This window comes from Sus scrofa, chromosome 18 (assembly GCF_054392235.1).
Source record: "Sus scrofa isolate SSC_HxYL_T2T_F1_AM1 chromosome 18, Sscrofa_HxYL_maternal_Yorkshire_Landrace_v2.0, whole genome shotgun sequence".
In the NCBI taxonomy this organism is placed as follows: Eukaryota; Metazoa; Chordata; class Mammalia; order Artiodactyla; family Suidae; genus Sus; species Sus scrofa.
Genome location: NC_139400.1, coordinates 37,607,168 through 37,629,776, shown reverse-complemented (window position 1 = coordinate 37,629,776; position 22,609 = coordinate 37,607,168). Strand labels below are relative to the sequence as shown.

At 37.0% G+C, this 22,609-nt stretch overlaps 1 protein-coding gene across 6 annotated transcripts in view; it reads left to right on the top strand.

The window, feature by feature from the left end:
* The window catches only part of CFTR (CF transmembrane conductance regulator), a 190,818-nt gene that overhangs the window by 83,397 nt on the left and 84,812 nt on the right, over positions 1–22,609 (top strand).

The window sequence follows — 22,609 nt, the reverse complement described above, 5'->3', positions numbered from 1 at the left end:
CTAGACTATTTTGACTGTCAAAATCAGGTTTCCCCTATTTTCAGTGACTTCAGAGTTTCCAATTTTTGTGTTTTTGTTGTTGTTAAACGAGTGTTTTCAAAGGCCAGTGAGAAGGTTTTTGTTTGTTTGGTTGTTTGGTTTTTGTTCTTTTGTTTTGTTTTGTTTTTAAGCATGGAGGAGTTTTGAGAACAGGAGCACCAAATACCTACACGATCCTTGAGGGTTAACAACTGGTGCCAGCCAAAGACTCCCCTCTGTATATTCTCTCTGTGGCCCCATCACCAAATACAAACAGTCATGATTCAATATGTTTTCATTTTGACTGCCAAGGCAGATCTGTTTCTTAATGCACTGCATCTAGACGTGGAAATGGAGTTGGGGTGGAATATTTTCTTCCTCATTTTTGTGTTTTTGTTCAGCTCCAATATCTACAAAGCACTTGCGTGTGTAATGATGCTTGGTGTCATAGGAGTAGGCAGGTAGGTGTAAATTGGCTTGGATAGGAAAAGGAACACACAGCATAGTTCACATAGTTTTCTGATTTTGGTTTGTGGTTAAAACTATTCACTCAGTGGGATTACGTGAAGACTTTATCACAGGGAAGAGCCTGGAGACAGCGCTATGCAGATAGAATAAATTGTAAGGAACAATCACAAGTGAGGAAGTCCTGTTCAGATTCTTCCCCTTCATATTCTCTCTTAGGAACTTCTCCACATTGTGTTTCTATGTCCTTCTTTGGATCTAGATTATAGTAGAATGGATTTCTAGACAAATCAACAGGTTTGGGTTTTTTTTTTGTTTGTTTGTTTTTTGTTTTTTTGTCTGTGCCTACAGCAGGCAGAAGTTCCTAGGCCAGGGATCAAACCCCTGCCACAGCAGTGACCCCAGCAATGACAACCCTGTTGTCACTTAACCCACTAAGTGACCCACTTAGTGGTCACTTAACCCACTAAGTGACCAAGGAACTCTCAATGGTGTTTTTTTTTTTTTTTTTTTTTATAAATACCATTTTGAATCCCTAAGCCCATTAACTCATCTTCCCTTTTTTTTCTTTCTATGCATCCAAATTCCCTTCAAAGTCCTTCTAAATATTTGTGGCTTTTGTAATCATCACTAAAGATTTTGCTAGCTCAAAAAGAAGAATTAATGTAATTGGGCCCATGTTAACATACTCATCTCTTAAGGAGATTATAATCATATTTTGTTATTGAAAGAGTAACAGATTTCACTGTCCTCTTGGTTTCCTTTTTAATTTATTTTTATTTTTATTTATTTATTTATTTTGTCTTTTTGCCTTTTCTAGGGCTGCTCCTGTGGCATATGGAGGTTCCCAGGCCAGGGGGCCAATTGGAGCTGCAGCCCCCAGCCAACGCCACAGCCACAGCAATGCAGGATCTGAGCCGCGTCTGTGGCCTACACCACAGCTCATGGCAACCCCGGATCCCTAACCCACTGAGCAAGGGCAGGGACCGAACCCGCAACCTCATGGTTCCTAGTCGGATTCGTTAACCACCGAGCCACGATGGGAACTCCTGTCCTCTTGTTTTTTTTAAAAATTTCCAGAATACTGCTCCTTTGCAATTCTCTAATACCTTATTCTAGCACACTGCCCCACAACTGACAGCAACCGATTCTCGGCAGGCAAATGTTTAGGTACCAAGTAATTGGTCTATCTTTATTCAGTGACTCACTGTCTTATAAAGTACTTAGTTTGGAGCAGTAATTGGCTTTTATAACATTGCGTGGTAGGAGGTGGGACGAGGGCTGTGAGAAGAGGTCAGAGGCTTAGGATATGTAATCGGTTTCCACAAAGTTGTTGCAATCCTTTCGTGACCACAAAATGGTCTTCATTAAGTAAATATTTGTCATGACAGCCATTACATACACATTGTAATAAAAATATTTACTGTGTAAGTTGAAGAAGTAAAATCTGTTTGTGTTTTCTATTCCACCACTGCTTAACAGTTCTCATAGTTAAATCACTAAAGAAAAAAAAATGGGAGGGCAGTTGGCAAGAAATTACTAAGAGGGAAAAAAAAAAACAACTTAGGAGGGAAATTGGCAAGAATATGAAAAACTTGGGAGGGAAGTAAGCGAAGAAATGAGTTAACATTTGGAAAATAAATGGAAAATAAATTCCATTATACAGATACCACAAGACTAATTAAATTTGAATTTGACCCCTTGATTTTCAGATCTGGCCAAAACTAACCTGCACAGAACAGAGGCTTAACCTTTGAGTGGTCAATCCACCATTATAGGAGGATTCAGGCATGTTTAGTTGGAAGATCAGTAGAGAAAAAGGTGCCGTACAAATTACATTTGCATTCAACAGTAGCTAAAATATAATAGACATCCAAAATAGATATTTGAACCACACTGAACTATGTCCCCTAAACCAGAATAAATCATGCTAAGTGGTTTATTCAAGTTGTACCTTGAACAACCTGTCACTTTCTGCTGATAGGTAATTAAGTTTGAAAGCACGGTCATTTATTTATTGTAATATGAAGCAGGTACATTTATTTTATAAAACTACTGAACCAGAACCAAACAGGAACACCATAGTGTTTCCTGAACTAAACTGTTATTTCACTTCATTTGAGCCCTGGAACTTAAAAATAAATACTAGTTAATTTTCACTGGGAAGGCACAAGTCAGCATTTCTGTGCTAAGCAGTTTTTGCATACATTTGTCTGTTGAATTCTCATTTTCAAGTTATCTAGTGACAACTTTACCTAGAATTTGCCGTCAAAATTCAAATATGCTGAATTCTAAAAGTATGAACTTGGAGTTCCTGTTGTGGCTCAGCAGTAACAACCTGACAGATATCCATGACACTGGTTTGATCCCTGGCCCTGCTCAATGGGTTAAGGATCCGGCATTGTCCTGAGCTGCAGTGTAGGTGGCAGACAAGGCTTGGATACTGCATTGCTGTTGCTGTGGTGTAGGGCCAGCAGCTATAGCTCCTATTGGACCCCTAGCCTGGAAACTTCCATATGCGACAGATGTGGCCCTAAAAAGACCATATGCCACAGATGTGGCCCTAAAAAGACCAAAAAGACTCTAAAACCAAAATAACCCTAAGACTACTCCTCTTTGTAAGATGTGGGCAAATCACAAGAACAGTAGTATAAAACTTTAAGTATAACTGTCTGAGATCAAGCTGTCTCATGAATAGATAATGAAATTAAGTTACTTAAGCCAGGGTTTCATATTAAAAAACAAAAACTGTGAGTTCCTGTCATGGCTCGGCAGTTAACAAACCCAACTAGCATCCATGAGGATTCGGGTTTGATCCCTGGCCTCCCTCAGTGGGTTAAGGATCCTGTGTTGCCATGAGCTGTGGTGTAGGTGGAAGACGCGGCTCGGATCCCACTTTGCTGTGGCTGTGGTGTAGGCTGGCGGCTATAACTCTGATTGGACCCCTAGCCTGGGAACCTCCATTTGCTGAGTGTGAGGCTCTAAAAAGAATAAAAAAAATATTATTTTCCAAAGGCCAAAGCCATGTTGCATCATTACATATAGGCCTGATGTTTCATATCTCTTGAAGAATTGGGATTATGGACCTTGCACTCTTGGAGTTTTCAATTTTGTGGTGATGGCTAATTAAACGAGATCAAGAGAAGATTTTACACATATATCACTTATATTTTACTATAATCTTAGACTTTGGTTTAGTTCATAAAGACCTTACCAAGAAGGGAAACTTGACTTTTCTAAAAATTCTGAGTTTGAATATTCTCTAGACAAAAATAGTCTTTGAAATGACAATTGTATTACCATGAGTGTATTTCAGAAACAAGTCTATAATACCAAGTTTTTATGTAGAAGGTTTAGTTACCCTTGATTTTAATTTCAACATTAGAAAATTTGATCTCAATAAATATTTGTTGAGTTTTTACTGTGGACAAGGTATATGTTAGGCACTCTGAGTGCTGCCTGCAAGTATAAAAAGGGTCCTGTCTATAATGAGTTTTTGTTTTGTTTTGTTTCAGTCACACCTGTAGCATGTGTAAGTTCTTAGGCCAGGGATCAAACCCACGCCACAGCAGTGACCGGAGCTACTGTAGAGCCACTGTAGTGCCACTGTAGTGCCAATGCCAGATCCTTAACACACTTTGCCACAGGGGATCTTCTGTGATGCGTTTGTGACTTATAGATTTTTGGATTGGGCAGGATACACAGACACACAAATATACATATAATATATAAATTCACTCATGTAGTAAATATTTATGAGTGCAAACATTGAACTAGAGACTGTGTCAAACTCTGGAAATTATTGGTGGACAAGGCACAATCCCTGTTCTCAAGGGGCTTTCATTCTGGAGGAGAACAACAAGTAAAACTGGTGTTGTTTGTTAAGTTCTATGATACTGACTAATACAAGGTCCTTATATGTAGGGTATAGGCAATCCGCCCTTAATCCGATCTTAGAAGGTCAGGTGAGATTTTCCTGGAGGAAGTGACATCTAAGGTGAGAGATGATGGATGAGTAGGAGTCATTTGAATGAAGAACAGGGAGACCATTCCAGAAAGAGAACAGAATGTACAAGACTTGGAGTCAACAGAGAACCTTGTACATTTGAGTAGCTATTGTCCGTTCTGTGTGGCTAGGGTATAGAATGAATGGGCCTAGACTGGAGCAAGAACACTGCCCTTTGAGGGGAGCGCTAGGTAAGGGAATGCGGCAAGGCTGGGGTCTGGAAAGAGCTGAACTGGGAGAGAACAGTCAGATGGTGGTTTCTGATCCCTACTTGCCAGCAAGTAAACCAAAGAGCCAAACGAGGCAGAAAGGCAGATCCTCCGCTTCACTTTCATGTTTCATATATCGGGGGAAATTAGAGCACTCTCGCTGCAGAGTTGTCGTGCAACTCCTCCGCAGAGGGCAAACGTGGTGCTTAGCTGTACCCTGGGAGGAGAGCAGGTGGGTCCACAGAATCCTACATGGTTGCTTCTCTTCACTGAGGGGAGGGTCATAGAAAAAATCAATATTTTGGAAAGATTCATCCAGCGTAACAGGCAGACCCGAAGGGGATAATGGAGCATTTAGCAAATCTTGTTATCCACATTTTATTTTACTCTAGTATTATTATTTTTTGTCCTTTTACCTTTCCTACAGCTGCTCCCATGGCATATGGAGTTCCCAGGCTAGGGGTATAATCAGAGCTGTAGACCGGTCTACACCAGAGCCACAGCAACGTGGAATCTGAGCCGCACCTGCAACCTACACCACAGCTCACGGCAACGCTGGATCCTTAACCCAATGAGCAACGCCAGGGATTGAACCCGAAACCCCATGGTTCCTAGTCGGATTCGCCAACCCTGTGCCACGACGGGAACTCCTTGTTATCTACATTCTATAGTGTTAAGAAGTAAAAGCTTAAGAGACCTGTTGAACATCACGTCTCGTAATTGGTGGGACCAGCAAGAGTAATTCAAATCTTCTGACTTCTTTTTAGGGTTGTTGCCTATTAGAAACCCTATCTTAAACTATAATGACTTATGCGTTGAACATTGCAAACTCTAAGTTAGAAGTTCAGGCTGGTTAATCTCACTATGATTTAACAGAATTATTAAACTATGGAGATTATAAATCTGCTGTTTGTGAAAGAGATTATGATAACAAAGACTTGTGAACTGATGACAGTGAACTGATATCATGACAGAGTTTTGAAAAGTATTTGCAGGATATTAATTTTTATGTAAGTGACATGTGAAGCTTCCATACTCCTAAATTCCATACTCCTGGATCTTGGGAAAACCACCTATACTAACACATTTGAAAATTGTCAGGATATTTCTTCCCATATCTTCTCCCAAATTATTTTTTTTTCTTGCCTTGGGGCAGAATCTCTTCTTTATGTCTCAGGACCCCCAAATTTAAAATATGGAAGTCCAAGTAGTTGAGCAGTCAGCTTGGAGACGGAAGCCTGCTCAGGGCAAGGTGAGCAGCTGATCATCCAAAATTCGCTCTTGAGAGAATAAGGATCTTGGTAGGATTACTTCAGAGGTGATGAGTGAGGGAATATTGAAGCCCATCTCTTGAGGAACTAACTGAATTATACAGCAGGAGACCTAGTCACCAGGAACCTGGGAGGCTGAGAGCAACTCCAGAGCAGGATCAACTGCAAGATAACATGGTAATGTGCCAATGAAGTTCTGAGAAAGGAGTGCTTTTCACAGATTGGCTTTGTCCCAGAATCTTGGGTGGGTAGACCTAGAAGAGATAGTTAAGGAATTAATAGCTTCTTAAATGCCAGTTCTTAGATTAACTACATCAAAATCATCTAGAGAGCTTTTAAAAACCAGATTTTTGATGGTCATTGCAGAGAATCTGAAATCAGGAGTCCAGAAATCTGTGGTTGAATGAGTCTAATGTAGAGCTGGAGCACCATAAGATTCTTTATTTATCTCAAGTACATTTTCTAAATTTACTTCCTTGGGAACCCTTACCCCCAAAGGTACCCTAAAGCACTGCATTTTATAGCTCTTCCTTTAAAAATGCTTTAAATTTTCAAACGCAAATATAGATCTACAGACATACAGAAATAAACTAAAAAGACATAGAGATATTAACAGCCTTATATATATGTATATATATACTCAAAAGTTCATGCATAAAACCATATATGTATGTTTATATGTATTGAACTATTATTTAATATTGGCAACAAAAGACTGTAATAGTGCCTTTTGTACTTTTGTTGGGTCCAGTAACAAATACATTGGAATTTGAGTTTTGTGCTATGAATTGATCAGTACCAAAGCCCAGTGAAAGAAGACATTTTATTTTTCAAGTCAGTTAAAAAGTTCTCACTTATGCTTTCCAGCAAGGATTAATCTGTAGCCAGTATTTCTATTTCCAGCTATTTGCAATCAAGTTTGACTTAGGTCAACAAACTATCTTTCCTAATGAACAGAACTTCAGTTTTAAATTTATGAATTAATTCGTGAATGTATCCTATTGTAGAAGTTAACCTCCCTCTGTGGATACATATCATACAGAGCTGAATTCACATTTACAGCAGCTATGTGCAAAAATAGTTAATTCATTCTCTCTCTCTTTAGAGTGTGCTCTAGGCTTTCCCACATTCTCTTCTTCCTCTCTTCTCCCTTCCTCTTCCCCCTTTTCCCCCACCATGTCTTTTTTTCCTTCTTCCTTCTTGCCTAGTTTCCTTGTGCCTAAAGCCTAATACAGGTGCTTAGTAATTATTAAACATTAATAACAATGGCATGAATTGTCTAATGATTCACTGTTAAAGATGTGTTTTTCTGAATGACATTATTTCTTTTCTTTTTTTTTCCATTATAGCTGATTTAAAGTGTTCTATCAATTTTCTACTGTACAGCAAGGTGACTCATTCACACATACACATATATATTCTTTTTCTCACATTGTCATGCCCCATCATAAGTGACTAGATATAGTTCCCAGTGCTATACAGCAGGATCTCTTTGCTTATCCTTTCAAAAGGCAATAGTTTGCATCTGTTAACCCCAGATTCCCAGTTGATCTCACTCCCTCCTCTTCCCCCTTGGCAACTACAAGTCTGTTCTCCAAATCCATGAGTTTCTTTTCTGTGGAAAGGTTCATTGTGCCATATGTTAGATTCCAGATATAAGTGATATCATTATGGTATTTGTCTTTCTCTTTCTGACTTACTTCACTTAGTATGAGAGTGTCTAGTTCCATCCATGTTGCCGCAAATGGCATTATTTTATTCTTTTTTATGGCTGAGTAGTATTCCATTACACACACACACACACACACACACACACACACCACATCTTAAGCCATTCATATGTCGATGGACATTTAGGTTGTTTCCATGTCTTGGCTATTGAGAATAGTGCTGTAGTGAACATGCAGGTGCATGTGTCTTTTTCAAGGATAAGTTTGTCTGGATATATGCCCAAGAGTGGGATCGCTGGGTCATATGGTAGTTCTATGTATAGATTTCTAAGGTATCTCCATACTGTTCTCCAAAGAGGTTGTACCAATTTACATTCCCACCAACAGTGCAGGAGGGTTCCCTTTTCTCCACACCCCCTCCAGCGTTTGTTACTTGTGGACTTATTAGTGATGGCCATTCTGACTGGTGTGAGATGGTACCTCATGGTGGTTTTTATTTGCATTTGTCCAATAATCAGTGATGTTTAATGTCATTCATGTGCTTGGTGGCCATCTGTACATTTCTCCAAAGAAGATATATAGATGGCCACCAAGCTCATGAATGACATTACTTCTAAAGTTTGTGTTCCCTCTACCCAAAGCTTCTCACTGTCCTCCCTTACCACGAACAGCTGTACTGTCAAGGTTGTTCTGAAGAGTGATAAGACAGCCATAAAACAAGGTTATGATATTTTCCTATCTTCAAAGTCACAGGAAGCTCAAATGTACTCAGCAAATATTGCCTAATTACGTAGGATCATTAAATGTAACACTCTACCCTTTCTTTAAAGTTCTTTCTCACTATAATAACACCCTGTACCATTCCTGTGCTGTATGTTCGAGTCAAAGTTAATGAGTTTCGTAGTAGCTGTTCCTCTTTAATACATTGTGGTTTGTCTGGATCAACTGAATAATATCAGGGTGATGAAATTTAGGTGCATTTATACAAGTAAAATGGCACATGTTTGTGTGAGAAGTGTGTACGTCACACTGGGTATGTTCTACATTTCTAAATAATAAAATAAGTTAATCTTTATTGCATATTTATTGTATTAATACCTTGACCCTCTCTGGTACTCTTTATCTAAGTGTGCTTTTTGAGTGTTTTACAATCTCATACAGACTTAAAGTATTGTGTGCACAGAATCCTTTGAAGCTGACATTTGCCTTTCCAACTAGCATATTGTAAAGGAAGTTAGCCAAAAATCTACTGCAGTAGGCATAAGAATCACAGGTTAAAGTGCAGATTCCTATATTCTGCCCTAATTCTTCTAAGTAAGAATAGGTGTAGCGTTTTTCAAAAAAGCTTCCCAGGTGGTTCTGAAATAATTGGTCAGGGATCATACTTTGAGAACCAGTGATCCAAATACTTGATTCTATCCTTAGGTAAACTGTGCTGAGAAAATCATTGAAAACACAAATGGTAAAAAAAAAAAAAAAAAACAAAAACAAAAAACTGAAATGACAGTGTATGGTGGTTGCAATGAAAGGTTTTTCAGGGTCTCTTTCAACAAGAAAATTAAGGTGGTCACATTTTTAAAAAGATTATATTTGATTTATCTTAAGGTTTAGGTTTTTGTTTAAAAGAACTCAGTAGTTAATTTTTATATAAGAAATCAACTCATGCCCAGGATCTTAATTCCAATAAATGATTTCCTCCCTAAATTTTTATGGGTAACTCCACAGGAACTCACAAGAGGTTTCAGGGCACATAAAGAGGAATTGAATTTGCCTCTGGGCACAAAGCTTCTCTGAGCAGCGTGTGCTCTTATGTTGCTTTTTAAACTCATGATAACACCAAGGCTGAAAACCAACACCCTTAAAATAAATATAGCACCAGGTTTGAGTGCCCTTAGTAATCAGCAAAGATAAATGTTTAACAGTGTATACAAAACAAAGTGCTTTATGTTAAATCAAATAGAAGCGAAATACTAATAAAGAAATCTACAAACGAACCATAAACTAATCAGAACAAGTGCCCATATTAGCAGCAGGAAATTGGCGTTATTAATGTTTTTGATCTTAAAATAATGGGCTTATTCACATTTCCCTTCAGTCTACCCTCACTATTTTGTTTCACTTCAATCTCAGTAGCTATTTATTCATTATGATCTTTGAGATATTTGTTAAATTATCCATATTGACACATTTCTCTTCATAAATGTTTTCAGTCTGGGGAAGGAGGCCAGATATATTGGCTCAGGACATCACATCTTTTTTCAGATGCAGGAATCTTTTATTTTCATACTTTTTCAAAGTAACCTCTACCACTATCATCTTTTTTAGATAGGAAGCATTTGTGTGACAAATCTGTTTTCTCTACTACATTGTTAGAGCCCTAGGCAGATTTTAAGTAAACTATTTCACCATTCTTCCATAAGCCCTAGGTTTTAGGCAATCACTCTTATGAATGTGATATATACTTTTCCACCATTTAAATGAATTTACACGGTATATATTTATCTATAAATAATATTTAATGGTTTTGTGTGGCTTTAAAATTTATATAAATGGTATAATTTGTACACATCATTCTTCAATTTGCTTCCTTTGCTCCTATTACCTTTTTGAGGTCTAGCTATGTTCCTTAGCTCTGGAAATTTATTTCATTCTTTTTATCCTCTGTATGGTACTGATGTGTCACATTGTATTTACTCACTCTGCTATTGATGAACATTTAGATTGTTCTGAGGTTTTACTCAGTACTGCAGTGAAAATCATCGAATACTTCTTTGTACATATGTAAGAGTGTTTCTGGTGTAAATATCTAACAGATGAATTATGGTGTCCTAGGATATGTATGCTCATTTCCAACATCACTAGATACTGCACCAGTTTACACTACACCAGCCATTTATGAGAGTTCCCATTTCCTCAATCTTTGTAAATTCTTGTTTACAGAGACTTTAATTTTTTGCCATTCTAAGTTGTAAAAAGTCATATCTCTTTACTGTTCTTCTTTGCAGTTCCCTGATTGCTTGTGAGATTATGTTTGTTAGCTACTTGACTACATATCATTTGCCATTTTTTTTTTTTTTTTTTTTTTTTTTTTTGCTAAGGTATTGTGGCTGTGAGCTGTGCCTTCCAGACCACCTCTGTAGGGAATGTCATTGAAGGAGAGCCCATTGCTATGCCATGAAATCTTACTTTCCGTTTGTCTTGAGACTACTCCTTCCACAGGTTTCTTCCTATAAATGGCTGAGTTTGGCAGGGATACAAAAGCAGATTTGTGTCTGAAGGACATGGGTTTTATTTATTAACTGATTTTGGCTCAGAGACTCCCAGGTGGCTCTGTCAAACCTTGCCTAGATTGCACAGTGGCCTCGTGTCTTTCCATCCAACTTTGTGTCCTTCTCTCCTTCACTCAGGGGTTGGAACCACATCGAAATCTGACAGCTCTCCCAGTCTTCCTTGCCTCCTTTATTTCCTTTAATGCAAGTATTTTCCTTAATAAAACAATTTCATGTTTAATACTGTCTTGATATCTGCAACTTAGAGGGGACTGGATTAAAATAGTGATATTTTAATAGTTATATACATTGCTTTACTATCCTTTAGGGGTGGGAGGTAATGCAATGCAATGTGTGTGTGTGTGTGTGTGTGTGTGTGTGTATGTGTATGCACATGTGTATACGTGTGTGTGTGTGTATACATATAAACCCATAGCATGTGAAGGTTGTTCCTGGGCCAGGGATCAAACCTGAGTCTCTGCAGTGACAATGCCAGATCCTTAAACTGCTGAGACACAGGGGAACTTCTACAAGGTGTATTTTGTGCTAGAATCTTTTTTTCTAGAGTCTTTTGATTTTCATGTAATAGATTATATTTTCTTTTATGGTTTCTTCTGTGTTTTTTCCTTAAGATGTCCTTTCTGGAGTGCCTATCATGGCGCAGCTGAAACAAATCCGACTAGGAGCCATGAGGTTGTGGGTTCGATCCCTGGCCTTGCTCAGTGGGTTAAGGATCTGGCGTTGCCGTGAGCTGTGGTGTAGGTCACAGATGCAGCTTGGATCTGGCGTTGCTGTGGCTCTGGCGTAGGCTGGAGGCTACAGCTCCGATTCAACCCTAGCCTGGGGACCTCCATATGCTGTGGGTTATATTTTAATTTATATATTAGTTGTATATAAAAAGGCAAAAGACAAAAAAGATCTCCTATCTAATACAAATTGTAAATATATTCTTGTATATTCTCAATAATTTTTAAAGTTTCTTTTTTTACATTTAGATCTACAAACCATGGGAATTGATTTTTGTATTTAGTATGAGCTAGGCATCTAATTTTATTTTCCAAATGGTGACTTTTGGGGGCAGTTTCTCCTTTCTCTATAAATTGTCATTCCAATATTTTCATGATAGGTTCCAATCTGTGTGTGCGTTTGTTTGTGGGATGTTTTTCCTACCCCATTCATCTATTTGTTTATTCTCACATCAGAATATACTCTTAAAGTGACATCAGCTTTACTATTTAACATTTGTAGGGTTAACAAGTGTTCTCTGGTGAGGTGTCCTGTTATCTCAGGCAGGCCAGAGAGATAAGTGGGGGGGCAGACTTGGTAAGGTTGGGTGAGGAAGATGCAAAATTTCTCCCAGGTACTAAGCCACATCTCAGCTCAAAATCCAGCTCTTTCATTAAGTATCCTCTTTGATACCTCTTACAGATTGTAAACTCTTAAAGGCAGGGGATTAATCTTAACCATCTTTATGTTGCCTAAAATTCTTTACTCACTGTTTGGAACATATGCTTATGACAATTCAAACCTGTCCTGGCTCCCAGAGCATAGAGTAAATTATGGTCTCGCCCTTGCCCTTGAGAAGCTCACAGTCATTGAGGGTAAAGATATGTAAACAGACAATAAGAAATAGAATAAAAATTCTTATAACACATAGGAACAGAAAAGTCATGTCAGAGAGGTCATGGAGGACTTTTGGAGGATATTAAATTTTTATTGATCCTAGAGAAGTTTGCCAAATGAGGAAACAGAGGGAAACCATTCTAGATTGAGGGAACAGCAAGTGCAAATGGTGAAAGATATGGTAAATTTGAAGAACAATGAAACTTCAGTGTCTAGGGGTTAAGATGTATTTGGAAGAGTGCTAGGAGGTGGGGCTGAACCAATGAACTGGGAAAAGTTTTATACGCCATCTTTTAAAGTTTGGATTTTATTCTGGAGTACGTAAGGATCCAGTTTTTGTTTGATTTATGATGTTTTATTTTAATATTACATTTTAACTGACATGATCAATTTGATTAAACAAACTTGAACTTTTAAAAGTAATGTGGATCACAGAATCTACTGTCTTTAATTCTATTCTTAGGCTAAGCTATCCTGTGTCAACTGAGAAAATATTTAACTTTCCTATGTTTAAGGGTCATGGGATATGATGAGCATTCTCAATGAATCAGCTATCATTACATTATATTAACAGGATCAAAGAGGATAAGTCTTTGGAAAGTGAGACAACTTGATTCTTAAGAACTCCCTCCATACCTTCCACATATATTTTATTTTTGAAATAGTAGTGTAGTTCATAAAGAAAATAATCATCCTCTTTTATTTATGCAGAATTCTCTTTCTTAGCACTGTAGTAGTGGATGACAGATAACAAGCCAAATAAACACATGCGTATATGTATACAAACCATACATAATCAGGCATATATACATATGGCCATGCACATGTGTACATATGAGTACAAATGCACACACACACATATATACACACATGTATATATATGTGTGTATATTTAAATGTATGTGTGTCTGTACCCAAATCATGAATATTTTGGGTAGCAGTTGTGATAAACTCTGGTTAGATTTATTATACTTAAAAAAGAAAATATACACCATTAAAGTAATGAGGAAAGTATTTCTAGAGGATAAAGTTATATCTAACATTTAAAATATCTTCAATTTATCTAACATTTAAAATATCTTCAATTTCCTAAAAAAAAAAAAAAAGAAAGAAAGAAAGAAAGGAAAAAAACCTTCAAAGTCCTACCAGTTTAGATTTTTTTCAAGTAATTTTGAAGAAATCTCCATTTAAGCTAAATTTAGCCCAACCCTCAACTTTTTAAGTTTGGCTAATGAAGATCAATAAAATTCCATAAAATTTTTAGGAAATACATATAAGTCCTTCTAATATCATTCTTATTCCACTCAAACTTTTTGCTTTTTAAAATAGTTGCTTAGCTTCTTCTTAACTCATAGTTCACAGAATTTCTAATGAGGATGTCTGACTAAACATGTTGCCTTTGCTTGGTAAAAGATACATTTATTTAGCTATGATTAAGCTAGTTAAGTTGAAAACACATACTTTGAGAGGTAACATCACCTTATTGATTATAAATTATTTTAAATCTAGAATACACTGAAAGAGTGAACACTTTCTATAAAAATTTATAAAACATGGGTGTACTCAGTTGGAAATTTAGAGCTTTATGTATCTTTATTGTTAAGAAGCAAGCTTAGAAATACACAAATTCATATTTTTCTTAAGAACAAAAAAGAGAAACCAACTAATAAAAAATTGAAAGAGGGAGTAGGTAATGATAAAAATTTGATTAAGTAGGAAACCAACAGGTAAGCGAAAGACATAATAAGTCCTCAAAGCCAGTTCTTTGTAAAGACTAATAAAATAATTAAATCTACCGTGATATATAGTAAGGAAAAGACTTGAAATTTTAGGAATGACGAAGAAGCTTAATCAAAAATGTGGACAAGCTTAAAATCATTATTAAAAATTACTGAAATTCTATTGAAACAAATTAAAAACCTAGAGGGACTTAGTGATTACTAACAAAATACAAATGATCAAAATTAAAGGAAGAAGCATTAAAAAAACTTAAATAGGAAGTTCCCTTGTGGTGCAGTGGGTTAAGGATCCAGCATTGCTGCAGCTGTGGCATAGGCCTCAACTGCAGTGTGAGTTTGATCCCTGACCCAGGAACTTCCACATGCTGTGGGTGCCGCCAAAATCCCCCCAAAGCAAAAAACTTGAACAGACAGATTACCATTGTAAAGGTGGTTCAGTGTCTGTTACTTAGAAAGGCACTATGGGGGTCCCGTCGTGGCTCAACAGTTAACAAAGCTGACTAGGATCCATGAGGATGTGGTTCAATCCCTGGCCTTGCTCAGTAGGTTAAGGATCCTGCATTGTCCTGAGCTGTGGTGAAGGTTGCCGTTGCAGCTCAGATCCCACGTTGCTGGTGGCCGGTGGCTACAGCTCTGATTGGACTCCTGGGAATCTCCATATGCCACGGGGTACAGGCCTAAAAAGATAAAAGAAAATAAAAGGCACTATCGCTAGATAATTTCATAGCTGGATTATATTTTACATTTAATAACATCATTCCCTATATTATTTAAACTATACCAAATCATAGAAAAAGATTAAAAATGCTTCAACTCATTTTCTAAAACCAGGATAGTCATTGTACCAGAATCTGAAAAATTATATTAAAAAACTGTAATTAATCATACTTAAGACTATTGATATTTAAGTTAAATGTTATCAAATACAATATTAATTAATAGAAATCAGCACATATACAAAATAAAATATGGAGTTCCCATCATGGCTCAGTGGTTAACGAATCCAACTAGGAACCATGAAGTTGTGGGTTCGATCCCTGGCCTTGCTCAGTGGGTTAAGGATCTGGCGTTGCTGTGAGCTGTGGTGTAGGTTGCAGACATGGCTGGGATCCTGCGTTGCTATGGCTCTGGTGTAGGCCAGTGCCTACAGCTCCAATTAGACCCCTAGCCTGGGAACCTCCATATGCCGTGGGAGTAGCCCTAGAAATGGCAAAAAGACAAAAAAAAAAAAAAAATTAAAAAATAAAATAAAATATGAGAAAGCAAGATTTATGAATAGTAATACAAGAGTACTTCACTATAAACAATCTGTAAATACAATGTAATTCATTATATCGACAAGGAAGAAAACCATGTAACAGGATCAGTAGATTAAAGGGTCTTACACAAAGTTTGGCAGTCATTTCTAATAAAAATTCGCAATAAAAATAGTAGAAGAAAACCTCATAAAAAAGCTTCATAACTTTTTAAACCAAACATCCCAAAGTAAGCATTATTTTAAATGGTGAAAAGTTAATACCATTTGTCTTAAAATAAGAACAATATTACATGTTCATGAAAAAATCGTTCATCTAAAAAACCCCAAGAAATTCCAGCAAAAAAAAAAAAAAAAAAAAAAAAACCCACAAAACAAAACCAAACAAACCAACAGAGAGCTAAACTCTACCAGAATTAATAAGGAAATATAAGATGGCTGAATAACCATATAAAAGCAATTAGCTTTTCTATGTGCTAGCAACAACCACATAGAAATGGAAATAAAAAACTATTCAATTCACAATAGTAGAAAACCATAAAATACTTAAGGATAAGTCTAACAGCAAATTTACAGGACATATATGAAGAAAATCTTAAGTCTTATTGAAAGATTTAAGACAAGAATTGAATTAATAACAAGATAATGATTTTTAATGAGACTTAATCATCCTAAGCTGTGAATTGCAACCAGATTTGTGTATATAGTTAATACAATTACAATACATCTGAATGATATTTTTTGGAATTCTGTTAAACTGAACTTAAATTTCATATGGGACGAAATGTAAAAAGTAGTTAAGAGTATGCACTTTCTAGATAAAATGCCATGGTTTGAATCCTGCCTCTCATTTATTAGAATGTTATTTTTGGGATGTTATCTTTGGAATGTTATTTGCCCTTTCTAATTTCAATTTTCTCATATTTATAATGGGGATAGAGTTGTGATGAGTATTAAAAAAGTTAATACTCATAAAATGCTAAAAATAGTAACTGATACATAGTAAGCACTCGATATACACTAGCTATTATTAGTATTATTAATATTATTACTATATAGAATACTGAGGAAAAAGGGGCAAGACTTTTTGGAGAAAATTTGTGCCTTGTCAGATATTAAATCATACTTAAAGCTATTAAAAACCCCCAACACCAAAAAAACCAGCAGAATATTAGCATGGGAATAGAAAATGGATCAAAGGAACCCAGAAATATATCTTTGAAAATATAAGAATATGACATGATACATAAATTTAGTGCAAAAATAATTTATTTAATAAATCAAGTCTACTAGCCAACTAAAAGACTAGATTCTTATCTTACATCATGTATAAACATAAATCATGTCTTGAATAAATTTCCTAATTTAAAAAGAGTAATAATCATTTTATTTGGCTGTGCCTGCAGCATATGGAAGTTTCCAGGCCAGAAAGTAAACCCAAGTCACAGTAGCAACCTGAGCCGTTGCAGTGACAAGGCTGGATCCTTAACCCTCTGCACCAAAAGAGAACTCTCGAAAAGAGTAATAAATAGGATACTACCTGTATAACATGAATGTATAGGAGTATTTTTTTTACCCAAATAGGAATTCTACGTAGATATACTGACTTCTGAAAAATTAAAATTTTGCGTATAACAGACTGGTTCATACATAGTGAAAACAGAAACAGAAAAAATGTTTCAAAAATATGTAGCAGAAAAAGTTGTTCATATCCATATCTTCTAAAGAAAAATGATTTAATAAGAGAAAAACAAAATTCTGATTAAAATAGATATTTCAACAGAAGAGAAAACCCACATTACCAATGAATATTTAAAATTTTTCTATTATTATTAAGGAAAATGAAAATTCAAATGACAGGTTAGTAAAAATTAAAGTGTAATAATACCTATCATTGATGATTATGTGAGGAAAACGTTACTCTGAAATCTTGCTAATGGAAATGTAACTTTTTTTTTTTTTTTTTTTTTTTGTCTTTTTATAGGACCACACCCATGGCGTATGGAGGTTCCCAGGCTAGGGATTTAACTGGAGCTGTTATTGTCAGCCTACACCATAGCCACAGCAACGCAGGATCCCAGCCGTGTCTGCAACCTACACCACAGCTCACGGCAACGCCGGATCCTTAACCCACTGAGTGAGGCCAGGGATCGAACCCGCAACCTCATGGTTCTTAGTCCGATTCATTAACCATTGAGCCATGATGGGAACTCCAGAAATGTATCTTTTAAAAGTTGTTTGTAAAGGATTCTGGCAGCAGTATCTTTTAAAATGAAAGACATGTACCTATGACCAAACTATCCTTTTCATGAGACTATATCTTATAGAAATAAAATCACAAAAGCGTAATGATTTACATACAGGTTTTATCACTAGACTTTTTTTTTTTTTTTGGTACCAAATGTCAGGGAAGATCACATAGCATCTGATAGAGCTATCTTGAAATACAAAATCTTGTACTCCCACTCCAGTCTAGCAGACTGCAAATAAATGTGCACAGATGAATTCAAGCACAGAATTTCCTAAAAGCCACTTGCACTGATCTACTTTCTGATTATAGAATTCTAATGTAGACTCACAAGAAGGTTACTGTGGTGTTGGTTGCTAAAATATTTATTTGTCTAACTAGGTGTTCTTCATTCAGTGGTATCTTAGTCAATTATCAGAGAGCGTAGGTGCTTAAAAATAGTCTTCTTATTTGTTTGTACTGCTGAAACATATTCTAGAGGAAATTTCAAAGCAAATATGGCATAACCATCCTAAAAGCAAGAAAAAGTTTCTCAGAAAAAAAAGGGTAAGGAACTGGAATTCTCTCCCCCTCCTCGATTCTTTTATAATAAGAAAATAGTAAGATGAATAAAAATATCATAGCAAAATTTAGCATGGCTAAAATGTTAAAGTTAAACAACCATCTCCAAGTGGTAGCATTTGGAAAGTATCTAGATCTTGTCTGGGAATATAGTGTCACTTTCAAGAACTTTGACTTTTAGTTTCAAAACACATAACCACGTGGATAGCAACCTCAGCAGAAGTACATCTGGTAAATACAGGCCAACTTGGGACTTGAACACAGGGCTTCCAATTCTAAGTCCACTTCTTTTCCCATATATTACCCCTTGTGCGTTTCTTATAATCATATGCTAATAAAGGTTACATTTTCAGGCCTTAATAAGAATCAGCTTTTCCTTTAGTAGGAGAGTGGTGCATACTGTCATATCAGACAAGTGTTCTACTCAAGGCCAAGTGGAAATCAATGATATGTATAGATTACTGTTTAATATGTCTCATTATAAAAGTGCAAATCACTACTGCTTGAATGTGCATTATGGACCAAGCTCTTTACATTAAGTTATTTCAAAATTTTTCAACTCTTAAAGGAAGGTACCATGATCCCCATTTTACAGATGGAGAACTGAAGGCCGGAAGACACTTGCCCAAAGCTACTTATGGAGTTAGTGGAAACAGAGCTAGAAGATAGGTCATTGTGCTCTCTGGCCAATGTTGCCGTTCACATTTTCTATCTTGTTTTAAGTTTTATTTTAGCATTAAAAATATTCCACTTGGATTGCCACATTTTGTTTCATTGATTTATATTTATTGAATTGCTTTGTATATGCCACATCCTTAAGTGTCATACTTAGCACCTTTATGAAAGATGGGCTATAATTCTACCCAGGTTGTGATTAGGAGAATTTAAGTTACAAAGCTGTTAAGTAACTGAGATTTCACAATAAACCTGCAGACCAGGGTTCAAATCCTGGGCCCTGGGCCATCCAGTTCAGTATTCCAGCTTTGTTACTTATTGAACAATCACCACTAGCATAGTTTACATGACACCCAGTAACTCTCTAAATGGGCACTGCAAACATAATTAAGATTTCAGCTCTCCGGTGACTCAGGAGCAAGGACACTGAGATGCAGTTCCTCATGGCATTTTCCCAGAGTGCCCCCAGCCTGGAAATTCTCCACAGCATGAGGGACAGTTTCACACTGAGAGGTCCCATTTCCTCTAAGCCGGCCCAAAGAAGATGACCTATCAGTCACCAGGCATCTTCCCAGGCAGACCTGGGGACCCCAGGGTGCCAGCAGTGCTTACTGACTAAGAGTGCTGAACAGACTGGGCACTGGGACAGAATGCATTATCACAGGAGCTCAAAAGGACTACTGTTCTAAAAATAAAAAGGAAACAGTAGCTTGTGGTTATGGTTTAAATAGACAGATTAACTTAGTACCAAGAACCTATCTAAGCAATTCTTTCCTTGAATCACTCATTTTCTTTTTCTTCTTTTTTCTTTTTCTTTTTTTCCCCCCACACCCACAGCATGCAGTAGTTCCCAGGTCAGGAATCAAACCTGAGTCACAGCGGTGACAATGCTGGATCCTTAACCTGCTAGGCCACCAGGGAACTCCAAATCCCTCATTTTCTTAATGCATTTTCCTCCTTTCTCTGGACCAGTTCCAGGTCAGAATTTGAAGAGTGATACTCAAAAAAAGTGCTGTTTCTGGTCTTTTTTGGAAGAATTTGATAGTATTCCATTCAAGCTGAACATGTTAAGTCTGAGCTCATTTGAGGATCTTCTGATTGCTCTCTGTAAGCTTCTATGACAAAGCTTCATAGAAGCTTTCTGTAGGCTTCTGGGAGAAATTTGGCTGAAACAGCCTCTTACTCATTCTGTTTTATAATATTCGATATAGTCAAATGTAATATATTGCATTTGTATTCTTTGGACATTTCTATTCACTAGGGATATTTGCTGAAGTGTCTACAATAGTTCCTTGTCTTCTATTGCTTCCTATCTTTCCCTTCACTTTTATCTCTTTATGTTGCCAGTATCTTGCCAGTATCTTTTCTTCCTTCATTCCACAAATCTTTGTTAAATTCTTACACTAGACTAGGATTCTGCACCCTCTAAATCTGTAATCCCCTGAGTGTAAGTGTGTTATAATCAGAACATCACAATAACTACTGATATTTATGTATTTTTTTCTTTTGCTTCTTAGGGCGGCAGGCATAGCATAAGGCTGTTCCCAGGCTGGGGGTCTAATCGGAGCTGCAGCTGCCGGCGGCCTGCACCACAGCCACAGCAACGTAGGATCTGAGCCCCACCACGGCTCACGGCAATGTTGGGTCCAAGCCTACACCACAGCTCATGGCAATGTTGGGTCCTTAACACACTGAGAGGCCAGGGATTGAACCTACATCTTCATGGGTACTAGTCAGATTCGTTTCTGCTGAGCCACAATGGCAACTCCCTGATAATCTAAATTTTGAAAACCTTTGAGGTTCTAACTCCTTTATCAATACTATATTGCATTCAAATTTGAAAAAAATTTCAATAATTTTTCAAAAAATAATAATTTCAGTAATTTTTAATAATTCCTTCAATCTGGCTTTTCAAGCTTGCGTTAGAAATATGGTCCTTTACAAAAACCTGCACTCAATCTATTCACATAAGATAAATTATTCTTTTTTTTTCCTGGAAAATACTTAGTGTTTTAAAAGGGGATGGGATAGGGGGAAAGAAAACATGGTGGAAGAAGAGGAGAAATACACATGCGAGCCATTTTGCTAATTGCTCTAAATTGAGCACAGAAAGTGTGTTGCTGCGTAGAACACTTAAGTAGAGGCTTAAAGGCTGAGCTATTCCTTTAGCCAGATTGAGGATTTAAGACTGAGGGGTAAAATTTAGCTGTCACCCTTGTTATTTGGATGGAATCCTACCTAGGACTATGGTCTGGTCCATGAGCTGAACAAAAATATTTAATTCCATAGAAATAAATGAAGCACTTGGTTTCACATGTCCCGTAACCTTGCAAGGTCCTCCTCATCACAGTGCTAGATGCGCCCTCTAGGTTATATTTCTCCAGTGCCTGGGTAGCCAGCTCCACTGGGTCCTGCTCTCTCTCCTGTAATGTGTCAGCATTTTTAAAATCACAATTTTGATCATTTTCATCCCCTTCGATCAGGAGTATTGGCAGCAACCATTCCTTGGGGGCAGTGGCTGCATGGTTTTAGCCTCTAGGAGCTACCAACCCGTTCTTATATAAATGATCACTTACTATCTTACCAGCTTTGCGAGTTTACAGTTTTGTGTGTAAAGTTCTATTTGACATTCATATGGTAAGTATCAGAAACTAATGGACAAAAAAGTAACCATTTTGGAGTTCCCTTGTGGTGCAGCAGGCTAAGGATCTGGCGGTGTCACGGCAGTGGCCCAGGGTTGATCCCTGACCTGGGAACTTCCACATGCTGCAGAGGCACTTTCATAGTTTAAATATAGATAATATTGGTGTCAGATCAAGGAGAGTTGATGGATTCCTTCTTGATTGTGAAAGAAAAAGGAAGAATGTATGGACGAATGTTTTTAATGGAGGGAGAGAGAGAAGCATCTAGTGACAACGAAAAAAGAGGAGATGTATGGGGATGAGAAAAGAAAAGGCAGAGAAATTTTTTGAACTAAAGAGAGAGTACTATCTTTCTAACTCTTCTCATTCTTTAAGTCTCAGACAAAACCTCATCTATTCCAAAAGGCCTTCTAGCATTTTCTGTCTATTGCACAGTACTTCTATTATCTGTACAATTCATTTGCCAATTAATTGTATATTGTTTTATTATCTTAAAAAGGTTAATCAATTCTTTGGGATGTTTATTAGCTTTCTCCAGAATTATGGCTTATCTTCCAAGTTAGACTTATAATGACTGCATTTGAGGACTATTATAAATTCCAATGTTCTTTTTCAATGTCTAGCATGGTTGTTGAAGCAGAGAGGTTCATTAACTGGAGAAAGGATGACAGGACCCATGTGGCAGGGAGGTGATAGGAGAGGCGGAGTGGATGGGGAGAGGACATAAGAATGAGCTGGGGGGATGAACGAGGAAGAAGGCTGTGTTGTTTGGGTGGGTAGGTGAGAGAAGTGTGGGAAAGAGATGCTTTGTACTCATGGCTGCCCAGTTAGATTATGCAGGGAGCTGTACACTGTATTCTTTTAGTTTCTCTTATTATGAGGCTTGTCTCCGGAGATTTCCTTTTATTTATTTATTTATTTTTTGTCTTTTGTCTTTTGAGGGCCTCACCTGCGGCAT